We start from the raw sequence: 17,378 nt of genomic DNA, 5'->3' as shown, positions 1-17,378 counted from the left end.
CCTTTCTTTCACAATATTCAAACACTAGTCATTTTACTTCAGCACAGATGTAGTTAACTATAAGTCTACATTGCCCGAGTCCTCTGCTCGGCGTCTGTGTCAATCCTACTCAAACAATAGAAGTCCGGTGCTCCTGGCTGCCAAGCAGCAATCGCAAAACAAGCATACCTTATCTTCCAGAGACAGAGCTACTCTGACCGAAGGCTGCACGCGAATAATAAGCGCTTCAAAATTGTGCTTAGTGTCTCACACATCCAAAGTATGTACAAATTCCGGTGATGTGAAATAACAAACTCTCAGTAGACCTGTTTCACTTAGATTTATGGGGAGGTAATATTTTTATTTATTAGCACTGCAGTCGCGAGTAGTTAGAATCATTATAGAATGAGACATCGAGTTGAAGATTCTTTAGATCTTTCATTAAAGATTGAGTAATTTGCACTGTAAGGTATTGTTCACGTTTATTAATGATTTGCCTAGGATTTATGAAAGTAAGAGTCTGGTACACCTCTTGTACTTTGTCAGTGTTAATGAGTGTTGAAACATGAATTTCATACAATTAAAAATATATAAAGTGGCAAATTTAAAAACTGTTTGTTGAAGAAATGTTTCACCTAAGTGCATTGTCCACATTCTCGAGCCAAGTCATTTTTATTTAACGCTTGCCTATTTCAATGATGTGTAGTAGTTTACTGCCTGCAGTTGTCTGGAGCATTGCACTAAGCTCTCAGCCACTGTAGTTACAAATTTGCAGCTGCCGCACAAAGGGAAGCAATCACTACTTTTCCAAGCAACTGCACTACGGTGTAAGATATTTTCGTTTCAGGATCAGTTTGCTAGTAAAAGTATCAAAGCACAGGGATCATTTCACGAGCAGCATTATTAGGCAGATCATTAACGCACAGGGACCACTTAGTTTAATTAGTGAGATTAACAGTAAAGTTTAGGAATTAATCAACTTGCACATTTGTTTATGAAGATTATAAAACAAGGCCAAATACGTTTTGCCTTCTTTCCGGCAGATATATTTGGTTTCTCTCGCAGTTGGAAGTGCAGAAAGCTACGCAAGTCTAAGAAACATGAACGTTACAACCAACCAAGCAAGCCAATACTAGGTCAAAATTTCAAATGAAACGAAAAGAATTTATAAAGTAAAATTTTAATCTGCATGACCACCTCGTAGGAGAAGAGTTCAAAATTTAAAATCAAACGAAAAGAATTTATAAAGGAAGCATTCAATGTGTGCGACCACTTCGGAGGAGAATGGAGGAGGAGGAGATTAATGTTTAAAGTCCCGACGACAACGAGGTCATTAGAGGCGGAGCACAAGCTGGTTAAGAAACGATAAAGAACGAAATTGGCAGTACCCTTTCGAAGGAACCCTCCCGGCATTTGCCTTAAGTGAGTAAGGGAAATCACAGATGGCCGGGCACGGATTTGAACCGTCGTTCTCCAGAACGCGAATCCACTGTGCTAACCACAGTGCTACCTCGCTAGGTTACCAACTCGGACGCCAAATCTGTCCCACTTCAATACCCGGGACCAGTTACAGTGGTTGTGGTTCAGTTTGCCTCGGGCGAGGATACTCGGGATTTATGGTGGTCTTCCCAACTGAGTCAGTCTCTGCGTCCAGAGCACAACCAGTGGCCTGAGAGGGGTGTAGGGGGTCATATTGATGTCATACAGATAAGTGACTCGTGCGGTTAGGTGTTTTGCAAATATGATTCTATAATGCAGTCACTGCAGTAACATGACATACCATCTCAACCCACTTAGTTTCAGTTCGGTTGATCCTCCATTTCTGGGTGCTTCACATCTTTCTCAGGTATTGAATTACTCTTTCTCCTTTTCATATTAGAACACTGAACATATGAACATACTGGCAACTTCACAGCTTATTTCTGTCTACAACGTATAATGTAACAATTGACTGCTTGGTTCACGTGTGTATGTAGACTCGAGGCTGTACGAAACGTTATCTCTTTCTTCGTTTTCCATTTTTTTTAGAAGCTGGTGCGAATTAGATGAATGGCTGTAAAGAAAGAAGCCTAAACCAATTTAGTATCTGTCTTCCATTATAACTTATTTAACAACCTTTAATTTTCCTCCGTCATCGCAACTGTGAAATGGATCGGTAATTTGCAACAAATATTAAAGAGGATATTAATGGATAAGTTCAATGTAAGACTGTGTAGGCTACGGATGATAATTACAATTTGACTTTAAGTTTTTTCCTTTGTCTGTTACTTTCTGGAGGAGGTGACGACGAACACAGAGTTCAGCTCTAGTGCGTTACTGGAGTTAATCAGACGCATTCGTATTCGGTCTGCCATTCATTTTAATGTGCTGTATGTATGCTACATTCCGGAATTCTACAGATAAGACGGTGTATGCAGTAATAATGTAAATGTGACGTAGATATTATTGTCTACGGTTTCGTATCAGTGAACTGGTGCGAGAAAGAAAGATATGAAGTAAATCAAACATAAGAATCATGGTACCATCCCTGTCTTGCGAATTATGTTAGATGTAAACGAGGTGTCCTACTTACAACGTATACTGTAACAGCCGACTGCCTGTTCTAGCCCTGCACGTGTAGGACAGGTGGGTTGAGGAATGGAATGTCTCTCTTCGGGTTTCGCATTTTACAGAAACTTGTGAGAAGGTTAAGTGAACAGTAACACAGTAAGAGGCCTACGGTAGTAGTGCACCAGATTTCTGTTGTAGCTTCTTAAATATGCCTTCATTCCCCGCCGCCATCATAGATAGATCCACTATCCTAAACGAAATTAACTGTTTATAACATTCTAAGAGGATGACGAAAATAATGAGAAGTAGCAGAAGAAAGAACAGCGAGAGAGTAAACATCAGAACTGGTGATGGCGAAATTGATGAATTTAAGGAATTCTGCTGCTAGGCAGCAAAATAATACATGACCGACAAAGCAAGGAAGGCATAGGAAGCAGAATAGCACTGGCAAAAAGGGCATTCCAGGCCAACAGAAGTCTTCCTAGCATGAAAAAATAAATGGTGCAAGTGGGTCTGAGCACTATGGGACGTTACTTGTGAGGTCATCAGTCCCCTAGAACTGAGAACTACTTAAACCTAACTAACCTAAGGACACCACACATATCCATGCCCGAGGCAGGGTTCGAACCTGCGACCGTAGCTGTCGCGTGGTTCCAGACTGTAGTGCCTAGAACCGCTCGGCCACCGTGGCCAGCCCTAGCATGAAACATAGGACTTAATTTGGCGAATAAATTCCTGAGACTGTACATTTGGAGCACAGCATTGTATGGTAATGAAACATGGACTGTGGGAAAACCGGAACAGAAGAGCATCAAGGCATCTGAGATGTGGTCTTAAAGAAGAATATTGATAATGATGTGGGCTGGAAAGGTGTGCAATGAAGAGATTCTCTTTGAAATCGGTAGGGAAAGAAAATACGGAAAACATTGACAATAAACAGGGACAGTATTGTAGGCAATCTATTAAGATAAGAGGGAATGAGTTCCATAGTAGTAGATGTAGAGGGTGGATACTAGAAGAAGACAGACATTAGAGAGAGAATGTATTCCAATGTCTGTCTTCTTCTAGTATCCACCCTCTACATCTACTACTATGGAACTCTTTCCCTCTTATCTTAAGAGATTTCCTACAATACTGTCCCTGTTTATTGTCAATAAGTTACGAAGCAGGGAGAGAGGCTATGTGGGCAAATAAACTATTTGCTATAACTCAATTAAACGTAATTTACAATGAAATATTAGTAAAAATGATACCATTCTGAAAACTTGCGTTCGATTGGCAAGCCTATACGCGTATTTCTTGTCTTCCCAATCGAATGGTTGGATAGAAAAACATGTCTTTTTCGGGACAGGAATATTCCTCTCACCTCTGCTCTGGTGAGTAAACAGCTTCCGTACAAGTATCAACAGTGACATTCAATTTCACAAAACGTTTGAATGAATTTTGACATTTCGTCCGGTGACTATGAATTTTACAGTTGGGGATTTTAGTCTACCAGTCCGTGCGCTACGAGTTATTGTCCTCAGCTTGAAAATCCACTACAAAAGTAACTCCCCAGTCCTCTCCCTCTGATATTCTGAGGGCTTTCGTGAGGCGCAGGATGCCCTATTGTGCAGCGAAACACAATGTCCCCGTGGTTAGAGCCGCTCGAGTTACGGATACTGTAACTTCCCTCTTATTCTTTAGTTACGGATACTGTAGCTTCACTCTTATTCTTTAGCAAGTCTTTTTCACCCTGATGGCCTTAACTGTTCGTGCCCTCGACCACTCAGCCCACAGTGATATCTCAAGATCACTGCTGACGACGGAAGAACTGCCCATGGTTTAATTTCTCTGACTCATTGACAACATACTGCGTGATATATCAGGTGCCTGCTTGTTTAGGACATGAAATAAACCAGGCGTCCTAGCGTCGCGATGCAGATGCTTAGTGTGCTGATAAATCGTGTCTCCGGCGTTCTGCAACAGTCTTGCTCACTCCCGAAACACTTAAAAACACAAGCAACAATTTCCGGGATAGATGCATCACATAACAGAAATGCACCCTCTTTCAAATTCACTGATTTGACGGCTCAGTTCGTGCAAACGTCTGCGAGGCACCTTGTACGTCTGCCCCAGCCACACTGATCCATTACCTTCAAATTACGGTGACGAGAGCTGCATTCATATTTTACCGGTAGGTGGTGTTGCGCCGCAATATCGATGTTGACCTTGAACCCGCGGCCGACATGGTTCAAATGCTATTCATTTCTTCAGAACATACGAACGTATACGTCCTGTGAATATTGACGTCCTATTCCTAGTCAGTCAAGGTGTTTTTTTCTGAACATGAGTGTACAATAATTCACTCTCTTACTCCGTGCTTCCCACATTTTCTGCGGAGACCCTTCTGGTTTCTGAACTTATCAGCACACTCAGACTTTTCTGTAACACCACATCCCAGGCGCTTTGATTCTTCGGTTTGGCGTCTTTTGGCGACATTTTCTAGTCCCCTTCTTATCTCCTTGCTTCGTGCGTTATTTTGCTGCCACCGGAAGTTCTTTTCTGTGCTCTAATTTTGATATTAAGTTTGTTGCTAATGTCATTTCTGCTGTTCTTGAAGCTCAATCTTTCCATTGAACGGGTCCTGCAGTGCATTCATAACTTCACAATGGATTTGATTACCGAAACTTATTGTTGTTATCTTTTCACGTACAATGTTGTTGACCCTTTCGAAACATTTTTTTTGCATTTTTCGATAGTAACGTAAAAAGTAGAGGAAAGAAACTACATTCCTTTTGTGTGACTTTTTAATTCTTTCTTAGTACTCTATTGGTTCCCTCGTACAAACTGTGCGCTTCCCGTATTTCTCTGTAGTGTATTTCTATTTTCTTGTTTCTAAAAATATTACATTATTTCATGCTGAACAAATCCTATGAAATCAGTTTGATTTAATTTCTTTAGTCTTATTTCCAGTCTCAAGTGTAACGTCTCGTATGCCTACCTGGTGCCATTACCTTTCCTAACGCCAATGTAATAGTCAGGTAACAGTGTCTCACTTGTCTTCCCAACAGTTTAGTGTTCTATTCCAGTGACATAACAGCGAGACTTTTGTCGTACTTATCGCTCCTTACTATCTTCAGGACTGTGTGACAGAGTCTTCTGCAAGTCTAATGGTATGGCTATCTCTCATTGATTCTATACACTAGCTTCACTAATTCTTTGGTTGCTGTTTCACACAATGGTTCTAGAAATTCTTTGGAAATGTAATCTGTCTCTTATTTTCTGTATATTGGCAGATCTTCCATATCTCAGTAAAATACTGCGTAATACAGGAGCTCTTGTCTCCTCAAAATCAAAATTCAATTCTTCTTTCGCAACGTCCTACCTCCTCCCCCCCCCCTTCCCCCTAGTCGACTTTAATATACTTTTTACACCTATCCGCTGTCTCCGGAAATTGCTTTTTCACTATTAATACTTTATTTTCCCCGAACGCTGACTTTTGTGTATGCTGAGATCGTATAATAAAGTTCCTAGATACAGAAAAGCTTCTGTCCACAAATCTGCATGTATTTAAAACGCATCGCTCTTGAGAATCTCAGACTGCCTTTTCTCACATAGCCTACAAACCATGGATGGAGAGCAACGAACAGATTTCCCTCGTGTTATAAGATTTTTGAAAAGTATATGTGCTGTTATTGGTTGCTATTTCAGAATTTGTCTAATTTCTGTCACCATGCATATATCTTCCCGCAATTAGGTTCCTATGCCATCTGTTAATACAAAAGGCCAATCCCCCAACGGCGATTGGATAATCGCCTCCCTTTAGCTGCTGTTTTACCTGTTCAGTTCAGCAGTGCAGTCCCTCCACTGTGTCAGCTTGCATTCTTGATGCGATACGTGCACCTGAATTACAGTTTCTGACATTTGTATGATTATGATATTGATGACGGCTGAACTGTTCACAGTAACTCACTGTTTACCTTACCTTCTTTTTCGTGACCACTCCTACTCGCATCACCTCCTTCCTGAAGCTTTTGATATCGATGTACATCCATCTGACCAAATATCTTCACTTCTATTCGGTTCCTATTCGGTGACCTCCTTCTGCCCCTGTTGAATCTACTTTCTTATTTCTAGCTTTTATGCCGAGTTCAGACACCAGGAATTACATTCCCGTCTCCTCTGTCCCCCTCACATTGTCAGAATGTCTCTCTTTCTTTGGTTATTTTGTCTTTTGCTTATGCGTATTTCATCACCGAAAGAACATTCAAAATCTTAGGAAAGAAAAGACTGCAGAAATACACGCGAAAGGGCTACAGAAAGACTATGAGCAAATGAAAAATGAAGTGCTTTGTTAGGACCTACATCTACATACATGTTCCGCAAACTATCGTAGCTATGTGTGGCGGAGGGTACTTCCTCTCCCCTTCCAAACAGAGCGACAGAAAGACGACTGCGTAAAAGTCTCGGTATAGTCCTTAATCGAATTGTACTTTGGTGACAGTAGAATCGTTCTGCAGTCAGCCTCAACTACCGGTTATCTAAATTAGTGCAGTAGTGCCTTGTGGATTCCCATCTGAATCATGGATCTCCGGAATACTTGCGTACTGATCGAACCTACCGGTAACAAATATAGCAGCCCGCCTCTAAACTGCGTCGGTGTCTTATATTACTATGAATCGGGGGAGGGGGTGGGGGTATCCCAAGCGATCGAACAGTATTCAAGAATGGGTCGGAATAGCATTCTTTATCTCGGATGAGGTACACTATTCCAGAATTCTTCCAGTAAAACGAAGTCCTGCATTCGCCGTCCCTGCCAACAGCATGATGTGCTCATTCCATGTCATATCGCTTTGCGTGGTTGCGCCTTGACATTTAATCGAAATGCAACGTCAAGGTGCATACTAGTGCTGACTTCGAAAGTTACTGGTCTGCTTTGTTCCTCTGCGTTACCTCACCTACTTCTACATAGCTGCCATTCATCACACCAATCAGAAATATTGTGTAAGTCGTCTTGTATATTCCTACAACCGCACAACGACGATATCTTCCCATACACCACAGCATCATCAGCAAAGAACCGTAAACTGCTGCTCACCCTGCCTCTCAGGTGATTTACGTTTACAGAGAGTAAAAGCTGTCCTATCACACTTCCCTGGAACACTCGTGAGTATACCCTTGTGTCTGATGAACACTTGCCGTCTTAATGATCAAATACGATCGAAGCAGACTAAATCAATTAAAATTTTGTGCCGCGGCCGGGACTCGAACCCGGGTCTTCTAGCTTACTTTTTTTTTATTTTTTTTTTTTAATAGAGAGTAGCGATAAAAAAAATGAAATTTGTTGTGAACAGGAACTTTTTTGTTTTTTTTAGTTTATTGTATTGCATTTTTGTTTTCTTTATTTTTCTTTGTTTTTTTTGTATGTATGTTTTTATTTATTCACTTTTTTTTTTTGTATTATGGCAGTCGTTGCACCAGAATTCCAGGAGTCGCTTGCGCCGTCTGCTTGGCGGAACATCCAAACGTGTCTTCTCGAAATTTTAGTGGGGATTCCGTGTGTAGTACGTTCAGAACATCATATCGGCAAAAAAAAAAAAAGCATCAGCATCTCATGGCTTGGACGTTCCAGCTGGAAGGCGGGTCATGAAAGGCGCTCCGTAGAAAATTGGAAAAGTACTGCTTGTATCTGGGGTTGCGAACAAGTGCACAATGTCGATCGTTAAGGTACGTCCAATAACCTAGTTCTGATTTCTCATCGGGCCCAAAAAGGTAGCGGACTGTATGACCGCGTATCCAATTCACGGCATTAGTTTTTGTTGTGGGGTAATGAATCACATCCGGGAATAGAAGCGTCAGGAAAATAATCTGAGCAGGCGGCTGTCGGGTGAGGAAAGCCAGGATACGCTGCGCGAGCCTCCAGACGTCAGCAGACGGACCACATGAGAACCGATGAGCGTCCGTGTCCTCTACACCACAGTGAACACAGAGTGGTGTGTCAGCAAGGCGGATGCGGTGCAAACGAGACTGGTTGACCTGTTTGTTGTGTTTGCCATTGACGGTGATATACCAGGTGGACTGAACGCTGGTGTCGAGGTAACCAGCATGCACTGCTTTCCACACACGGCGCCATATGATCTGGGGAAACTTGTGTTCAATGGGGTTGGGAGTTTGACACATTTGTAAGGTGTCGTATACAGTCTTTGTCTGGAGTATACGGAGAAGGGGTAAGGAGCGCAGAATGTAACTGATTTCAAAGAAGAAGTGCCGAAAGTGATAAAAGGGGGGTGGAATGTCGGATAACATGACCGGGGCTGACATGGAGACTGGTGCGTATTCACGCAAAAGCAGTCCGGTCAGGCTCGTCGGGCAGCGACGCCAGACTTTCAGTTGGGAGCTAACAAAAAGTGCGGTAACTCTGTCTGGCACATGGAATAAGCCCACTCCACCACGCTCCCGCGGGAGGGCAAGGGAGGAATATTGAACTTTAAATAACATCCCGGCACAGACAAAGGATCCCATCGCCATCAACATACGACGTGCGAGGGTAATCGGAACCGGGAACACTTGTGCCACATGGGGGATGCGTGAGGCGTGATAAACATTCACGTATTGCGCGCGCTGTATAATGTCGAGGGATCGAAGCCGGTGGTCCACAAGGCCAGCCCTGATCGTTTGTAGGAGACGTCGACCGTTGGTTGCCGCTGAGCGACGGAGGTCATTCATAAAATCAATGCCCAAACAGCGGACACTGGTGGCCACACTTAGAGGAGCGACAGATCTTTCTGGTAGACCCTCACCAATGAGCAGAACCTTCGATTTGGAAATGTTAAGAGAACTGCCCGATGCCTCCCCATAAGTCGTCACCCAAGTCAGAGCAGCGCGAACATCGTCTTCATTGCGGAGGTAGAGGACTAGATCGTCAGCATAGGCTGTACAACAGAAGCGGTGCCCATGCAATGTCAGGCCCACCAGGCGTTGGCGAAGCCCCTGTAGGAGGGGCTCTAATGCCAAAGCATACAGTATCGTGGAAAGTGGGCATCCCTGTCGGACAGAGCGCTCGATCGCTAGAGGCGCGGTGAGGCGACCATTACAGAGTATTCTTGAAGTTGCGCCGCTCAAGAGCCGCATTACCACGGTGATTGTACGAACCGGAAAACCCATGTGTTGGAGGACCGATTTCAGAAAAGTATGGTCGACACGGTCGAAAGCTTGACGGAAGTCAAGCGATGCCAATGCGCCAGGTAAATGTCGCGAGCGCGCGAGCGCAATCATGTCCCTATAACGGCAAAGGGCCGTATGGATGTTGTTGTCACCGCCCAACGAAGTCTGATCAAGGGAGGTGACGGATCTTGCTGCCTTCTTGAGGCGTGAGGCCAACAAACGGGTGAAAATTTTCATGTCACTGTTGAGTAGAGTGATGGGCCGGTAATCACAGATCCGTGATCGCCCATGTGGCTTAGGGACCAGGATGATGACCCCATCAAGGAAGGTGGCTGGGATCATCGTTGTGGGTGACATCAATTCACGACAGATAGACGTCCAAGCAGGTAACAAAAGGTAGCTAAAATACTTGTAAAAGTCGAGGGGGAGGCCGTCAGGTCCAGGGGACTTGTTGGCAGCCCCCACCTTGATTGCATCTAGGACTTCATCAGAGGTCACTTGTTCCTGAAGTTCTTGAGCCACATCCTCTGGCATGGTGTTGACAGTCATTGCTGCCACCTCCTCAATTAAGGTCGGGGGATGAGGGACGGCAGCGAACAGTTGACGGAAATGAGAATAGAAAGCGTGACCAATGTCGCATTGCGTAGTGTGTCGTCGTCCTTCCGCATCTGTGAGATCGTGGATGAGGGTTCGACGACGACGTCGGCGTTCCCTGAGAAGGTGGTACATCGATGGCGTTTCATGAGGCATATGGTCACGGGTGCAGGATCTGACAAGAGTCCCTTCTAAGCGCCGTCGCGTGAGGGAAGTGATCTGCGCTTTAGCACGATGCACCATCATCTGACGATCAGGAGAGAAGGCCATCGAAGTGCAGTCACGAAGGACTGCATAATAAAAGTCCATGGTGCTCGCTTGCCAGGCTTTGAAGTCTTTGCCATATCCTATCAGCGCCCTGCGCAGAGCTGGTTTCGCGCATGATACCCACCACGATAAGGTGGATGCGTAGGCGGGGCGACGACGATGACAGAGGGCCCACGCATCCTCAACGATTCGTCGGCAGTCAGGGACAGTCAGGTGGGAAACGTTGAATTTCCACAAGCCGCGGCTGTGCCACACTTGTTGGCGGGCGAGGACGACATCGCAGATGTAGGCGTCATGGTCAGAGAAAGCCAGAGGCCAAACTTCGGCATGTCGAGTGTCGGCAACAAGGGAACGTGTGAGGTATATACGATCGAGACGACTAGATGAATGCGCCGTATAATATGTGAAACCTGCACGGGTGCCATGCACCTTTGTCCATGTGTCAACAAGCTGGAGTCTGTCGATGATGACGGAGAGGGCCGCACAAGGGGAATGATGCGGTAATTGATCTTCAGGCCTCTGCGTGGAGTTGAAATCGCCACCGAGGACCATATCATCTAGGGGACCCTCAAACAGCGGCGTTACCTCGTCAGCAAAGAAAGTGTGTCGATCACGACGTCGACTGGAGCCGGACGGCGCATATACATTGAGGATACGGACGCCGAACAGCGTGAGAGCCATACCCCTAGCATTAGCAAGGTACACTACATCTTCAGCAGGGAGTCCAGAACGGAGGAGGATGGCAACTCCACTACCGTTGTCAGAAGCATGGGAGATGTGTGCCACGTAGCCAGTGGGGGCATGGAAATCGGCGACAAACACTTCTTGGAGGAGGGCAATGTCGACATCAGCAGCATAAATGGTCTCACGGAACATTGCCAGTTTATGGGGGGCCCGAATGGTGGCCAGATTCATCGTCGCTATGCGGTAATGTTGGGGGCGTGCTCCCACCATTGGCACAGATGTTCCGGCAGAGATGTCTGGCTGGCGTGGAACATCTGACGTAGTCACCGTTGTCGTAATCACTGGCTGGAAGGTGGGTCAGGCACCTCCATGGGGCACTGCCTGATGGGAGGACCACCATCTCGAACTGCTCCTTCGTCGATATCATCAGCCCAGGAGACTGGAACAGACGGTGAGCGACTGTCACACTCCTCGGGGGCGAGTTGTAGCGACGCTGCTGTAGTGGGGCCCAGGGAGGCACCCTCCTTGGAATCCGTCATATTCGTGTGAGATCGTTCTTCAGATGGGACATCAGGAGCAGCCTCTCCTGTCGTCAGAACGCTCGAAGGGAGATCACTGTCGTGTATCAGCTCCACTGCCTGTGATGCCACATGAAGAAGTGTGTCGTCAGATGGCGTTTGACTCCTCTTCTTCCGTTTTCTGGGCGACCGTTGCTTTCGGAGGTGCTGTTCTGAATCAGAATGTGGATGTTCGATGTCCGAGGTCGCGCCAGTCTGAAGAAAGGCAGAGGTAGGCACCGCCGCATTCGCGTCGATGTCCATCGAGCTCTGGAGAGTTGGTGGTGTCGTAGCCGTCAGAGGAGATGGTGCCGGTGAGGCCATGGCAGTACCGTCATTTCCAGTGGGGAGTGCCGGGTGGAGAAGAGGTGCTTCCTGAAGTGACGCATCGGGGCTGCGTACGGCTGTGGCGTAGCTATCTGGTAAAGAAGCGGCCGTCACTTTGGGAGCTGAGTCACTGGTCGGGACCTGGAGCAAACGTCGGCGGAGACATTCTGACCGAACATGGCCCTCCTGTCCGCAACCGGCACACGTCCGCGGCTGGCCATCATACATAACGATGGCTCGCACGCCACCTATCAGCAGATAGGATGGTACATGTTTGGAGAGTTCGATTTTGATTTGGCGGACACCATTCAACACGTTGTATGTCGTGAATGTCTGCCATTTCTCCGCGATGTGCCCCACAACATTGCCATAGGGTCGGAAAGCTTCGACGACCACATCTTGCGGCACTTCGAAAGGGAGCTCAAAAACCCGGATTGTTCGAAGTCCGAAACCAGCGTGATCGACCGTCACCTCTCCAATATGCCCGTCAGAATGTTTGAACTTGAGTCCGCGTGCGTGTTGTCGAACTACGTTAGCACACGCTTCCTCCGTCGTCATCTTAATATAGACGATGCTGCTAGTGATAGAGAAATGAATACCTATCACTTCCTGAGGGTCCAGACGTAGCTCTTCGCGAATGAATTGCTCAATTTCAAAAGCGCGTGGTCTAGCATGTTCGGCTTGGAATGTTACTTTAACTGTCGCTCGGCGGTAACAGTGCGCCATGAGGTGCAATAGAAATGGACGCTACACAACACGAAATACCGCGACGCGGAAGTAAACAAACTACGGTGCGCTGTCCGGCGCGCGGAGCCGGTCCGCACGCGACCACGGCCGAAAGCCGACTTCGTCGACTTCGAAAGTTACTGGTCTGCTTTGTTCCTCTGCGTTACCTCACCTACTTCTACATAGCTGCCATTCATCACACCAATCAGAAATATTGTGTAAGTCGTCTTGTATATTCCTACAACCGCACAACGACGATATCTTCCCATACACCACAGCATCATCAGCAAAGAACCGTAAACTGCTGCTCACCCTGCCTCTCAGGTGATTTACGTTTACAGAGAGTAAAAGCTGTCCTATCACACTTCCCTGGAACACTCGTGAGTACACCCTTGTGTCTGATGGACACTTGCCGTCTTACTTTAATAAGTCGTCGGGCCACTCTCATCTCTGGCAACATAAACCACATGTTCAGACCTTCGTCAACAATCGGCAGTAGGTCAAGGTGCCAAAAGCTTTCCGGATATCTAGGAATACGGAAGAGACAATGGAATTACATCATGGGGAGATACGCGCCCTGTAGTCAGATATTGGAGGTAAGGTGAACACAAGAGCTGACATAGACACAGACCTCAATTTAGTAACGACCAAAAGTGGGACGCTGCTACGGAGGATTGTCAGTGCCCAATGATATGGATAGTCAAGTATTAATGATGATGCCCTTTGAAAGTTTGTTAGACTGTTGATACTGCTATAATGAATACCGCAGTAGCCATTCAGCTGAGAAGAGCGACTGTTTGTCTCGTGAAAACATAATAGGGCAAGCTGTTTACGAAGTTCACTGTCCACGTAATGGCTCTATCAATAGCTCTGACTCTGTACGTGAGGCCCACACCGTAATGACTGCTAATGATAAAATGTACTGTAATCATCCACCAGAGAACAGATGAAACCCGGCTATTACTCGTACTTTAGCCTTATTTTCAGTGGTAGGCTTTCACTGCGATATAATTATCAAATTGCCTAATGCAGTGTGCAACTTTCATATAATACTTTCTGTTCGGATCAGAGCTTAAAACAGAGTTTGACTTCCGTTTCAATGTGCTCGTCGTGGCAACACGTTGGTCTGCTGCTAGCCTTTTTTTTCCTTTTGGGTTCTTCAGTATTATGACTTGTATGATAGTCCTGACGATTACCTCCCCTATCGACAGGGGATCTCAAGTTGATTCCGTATTTCTAGATTTCCGGAAAGCTTTTGACGCCGTTCCTCATAAGCGACTTCTAATCAAGCTGCGGAGCTATGGGGTATCGCCTCAGTTGTGCGACTGGATTCGTGATTTCCTGCCAGGAAGGTCGCAGTTCGTAGTAATAGACGGCAAATCATCGAGTAAAACTGAAGTGATATCAGGTGTTCCCCAGGGAAGCGTCCTGGGACCTCTACTGTTCCTGATCTATATAAATGACCTGGGTGACAATCTGAGCAGTTCTCTTAGACTGTTCGCAGATGATGCTGTAATTTACCGTCTAGGAAGGTCATCCGAAGACCAGTATCAGTTGCAAAGCGATTTAGAAAAGATTGCTGTATGGTGTGTCAGGTGGCAGTTGACGCTAAATAACGAAAAGTGTGAGATGATCCACATGAGTTCCAAAAGAAATCCGTTGGAATTCGATTACTCGATAAATAGTACAATTCTCAAGGCTGTCAATTCAACTAAGTACCTGGGTGTTAAAATTACGAACAACTTCAGTTGGAAGGACCACATAGATAATATTGTCGGGAAGGCGAGCCAAAGGTTGCGTTTCATTGGCAGGACACTTAGAAGATGCAACAAGTCCACTAAAGAGACAGCTTACACCACACTCGTTCGTCCTCTGTTAGAATATTGCTGCGCGGTGTGGGATCCTTATCAGGTGGGATTGACGGAGGACATCGAAAGGGTGCAAAGAAGGGCAGCTCGTTTTGTATTATCACGTTATAGGGGAGAGAGTGTGGCAGATATGATACACGAGTTGAGATGGAAGTCATTACAGCATAGACGTTTTTCGTCGCGGCGAGACCTTTTTACGAAATTTCAGTCACCAACTTTCTCTTCCGAATGCGAAAATATTTTGTTGAGCCCAACCTACATTGGTAGGAATGATCATCAAAATAAAATAAGAGAAATCAGAGCTCGAACAGAAAGGTTTAGGTGTTCGTTTTTCCCGCTCGCTATTCGGGAGTGGAATAGTAGAGAGATAGTATGATTGTGGTTCGATGAACCCTCTGCCAAGCACTTAAATGTGAATTGCAGAGTAGTCATGTAGATGTAGATGTAGATGTGCCTACCTCTTCATCTCAGAGCGTTACTTGTAAACATGATCATCAATTATATGTTGGATTAGTTGTGGCCTCAGCTACTGGTACACATAAGTAATAAGCAAACTAACCTGTGGGCCAGCTACCGACCTGATTCTTCAGTTGTGCGCAGTGATAATTCTGGCGTAGTATTTTGCAAGGTGGCGTTCTACCATTAGTGATGGAGGATGTTGTTACATGTTGCGAAGGCAATCAGTATTTCCACAGCCGATTACGTGACGGAGAAATAGCTCCTGCAGTAACATCCCAGCAGACGATATCTCCAAGCCAGTCATCAGTCGACTTTGTGACCAAGCTGCTGCAGTCTCATCAAGCAGCATCAACATATAGGTGAAGCTGATGTTTTGTTATCATTCAGTTAGCCCTAATGGTTCTCGGCTACGAATTGGATGTCCTGAGACTTGTACACCTAATGGGTGTCATCCCCTGACACTCTAGTCTGTCTCCAAGAGTGCCGAGCTCAATTCAGGGAGACTGTATGATTGATGCCTTCAGGTACGCCAGCCAAACCATGAAATTCACTGCAGATACCAGATTCCGAGAGCAAGGACACCATGGTTATCAGCCACTGTTACGCTCTGAGGCAATTACACTGCCACTGCAAAGCCACCACCCTCTAGCTAAAATCGGCTCCTGCTCTGCAGTCATCGGTGTGCTGCATGGAAAAATCGAATAATGAAGAATATCCTTGACAGGCATTCTTGACACAGCCCTCACCATGGTACAGCAGGTACCACCCCACAGCTTCCCGCATACTCAACTTTGCTGCCTGGAGTGGTCTTACTGCAACTCTGGCTACGGCTGCCTTTAACTGATGTATAACAATCTTTATTTTTCCCTACATTTTTTGTTCTGGTGAGCTCCCTCCAGTGCCTCGGAAACTATTTCTTCATAGCCTCACCGTAGAGGAGATGCATGTAAGCTAAATTGGTTAGAGCAGGATTGGCCACGACGGGCAAAATTTCATGTTCTACGTGCGTGCAGTCTGTGTATAACCCGGCCTCGGCATTACTCAGTACATCTCGGCTTTGGTCGGATCTTCTTGGTATGGCGGTGTGACTCGACACTTCTTTCCAGTAATTGGTGAGGCTTGCTATGGGTGACACCACTTTCTTCAGTTGCGCAGAATCGTGCAGAAAGCGCTATTTATTCTTCCCTACACGGTATGTTCGTAGTGTAAATGAAGTTCAGAATTCCAGAGGCAGCGCAAAAAGAGATAGTCTGGCGATCTATTGTCAGTACTTTAAAAACGAGTGATAATTAAAAAAGGAGAATGGTAAGAACTCTCGATATCTATGGGCTATGAAACAGCATTACAGCACCGCGCATAAAGAATTCAGAGACCTAGCTGCCGCTTAAAGAGCTAAAATGCATAACGATGGACAGAAAATTTGTGCAACACTGATTCTTTTATACATCAAGAAGCACTTTGTGCTAGTGATGGAATTGAACGAATGGTTGGGGACGTTATATATCACTGAATAGTTCGTTGTTTAAGTCAAAGGACACGGCTAGAACAAGTTTTCGATGTAAAATTCTATTGTTGAAACTGTGAAACAAATACGAGAATGAAAATTAACAAATCCGGAGTGGTTTGCAGATCTTGCATTTTAAATAGACTTTGCTACAAGATTGTCATCAGTGAGACTCTGCAAGGTAAGAAGCCACATACGGGAGCAGGTAGAAAGAAAATCACATTGTTCGAGGACAGCCTCCGACGATGAACACCGTCCGTTTCCCTAAGCTCATTGGCGCTAAACAAAACGCCATTGTGGCTTGGAAATAATTCCAGGAATATGTTTCTAAACGTTCGAGACGTCGCTTGCCACTGTTATGCTGTCACGCCATCATAGTGTTTCAGCCTACACAATGAGCAGTTCTCGAAACTGTTTGCCTTTCCAGTCGAAAGTGCCACTGTTTATCTACAGTTGGAAATGGCCAATCTTCAATGTAATTCCCACTTAAAAGACAAACTCATTTCCTTTACATGATACCTACATCGTTACTATTCTGAAACTAAATAAGACACAATTACGTGGCAACCTGAGTGACGAAAATCTGCGAAACTGTCTGCGTCTGTCCGTATGCTGACTGTTTGTGCCAGATAATTTTGTTTTCAGTGCGCCAGAAACAACTTTTGTAACACTAAACATGTGCTTTCCCTGTGATCTATGTTGATGAGAAATATGAAA

This window comes from Schistocerca gregaria, chromosome 5 (genome assembly GCF_023897955.1).
Source record: "Schistocerca gregaria isolate iqSchGreg1 chromosome 5, iqSchGreg1.2, whole genome shotgun sequence".
Taxonomy (NCBI): domain Eukaryota; kingdom Metazoa; phylum Arthropoda; class Insecta; order Orthoptera; family Acrididae; genus Schistocerca; species Schistocerca gregaria.
The sequence above is the reverse complement of the archived record's forward strand: the minus strand, read 5'-3'. Positions refer to the sequence as shown.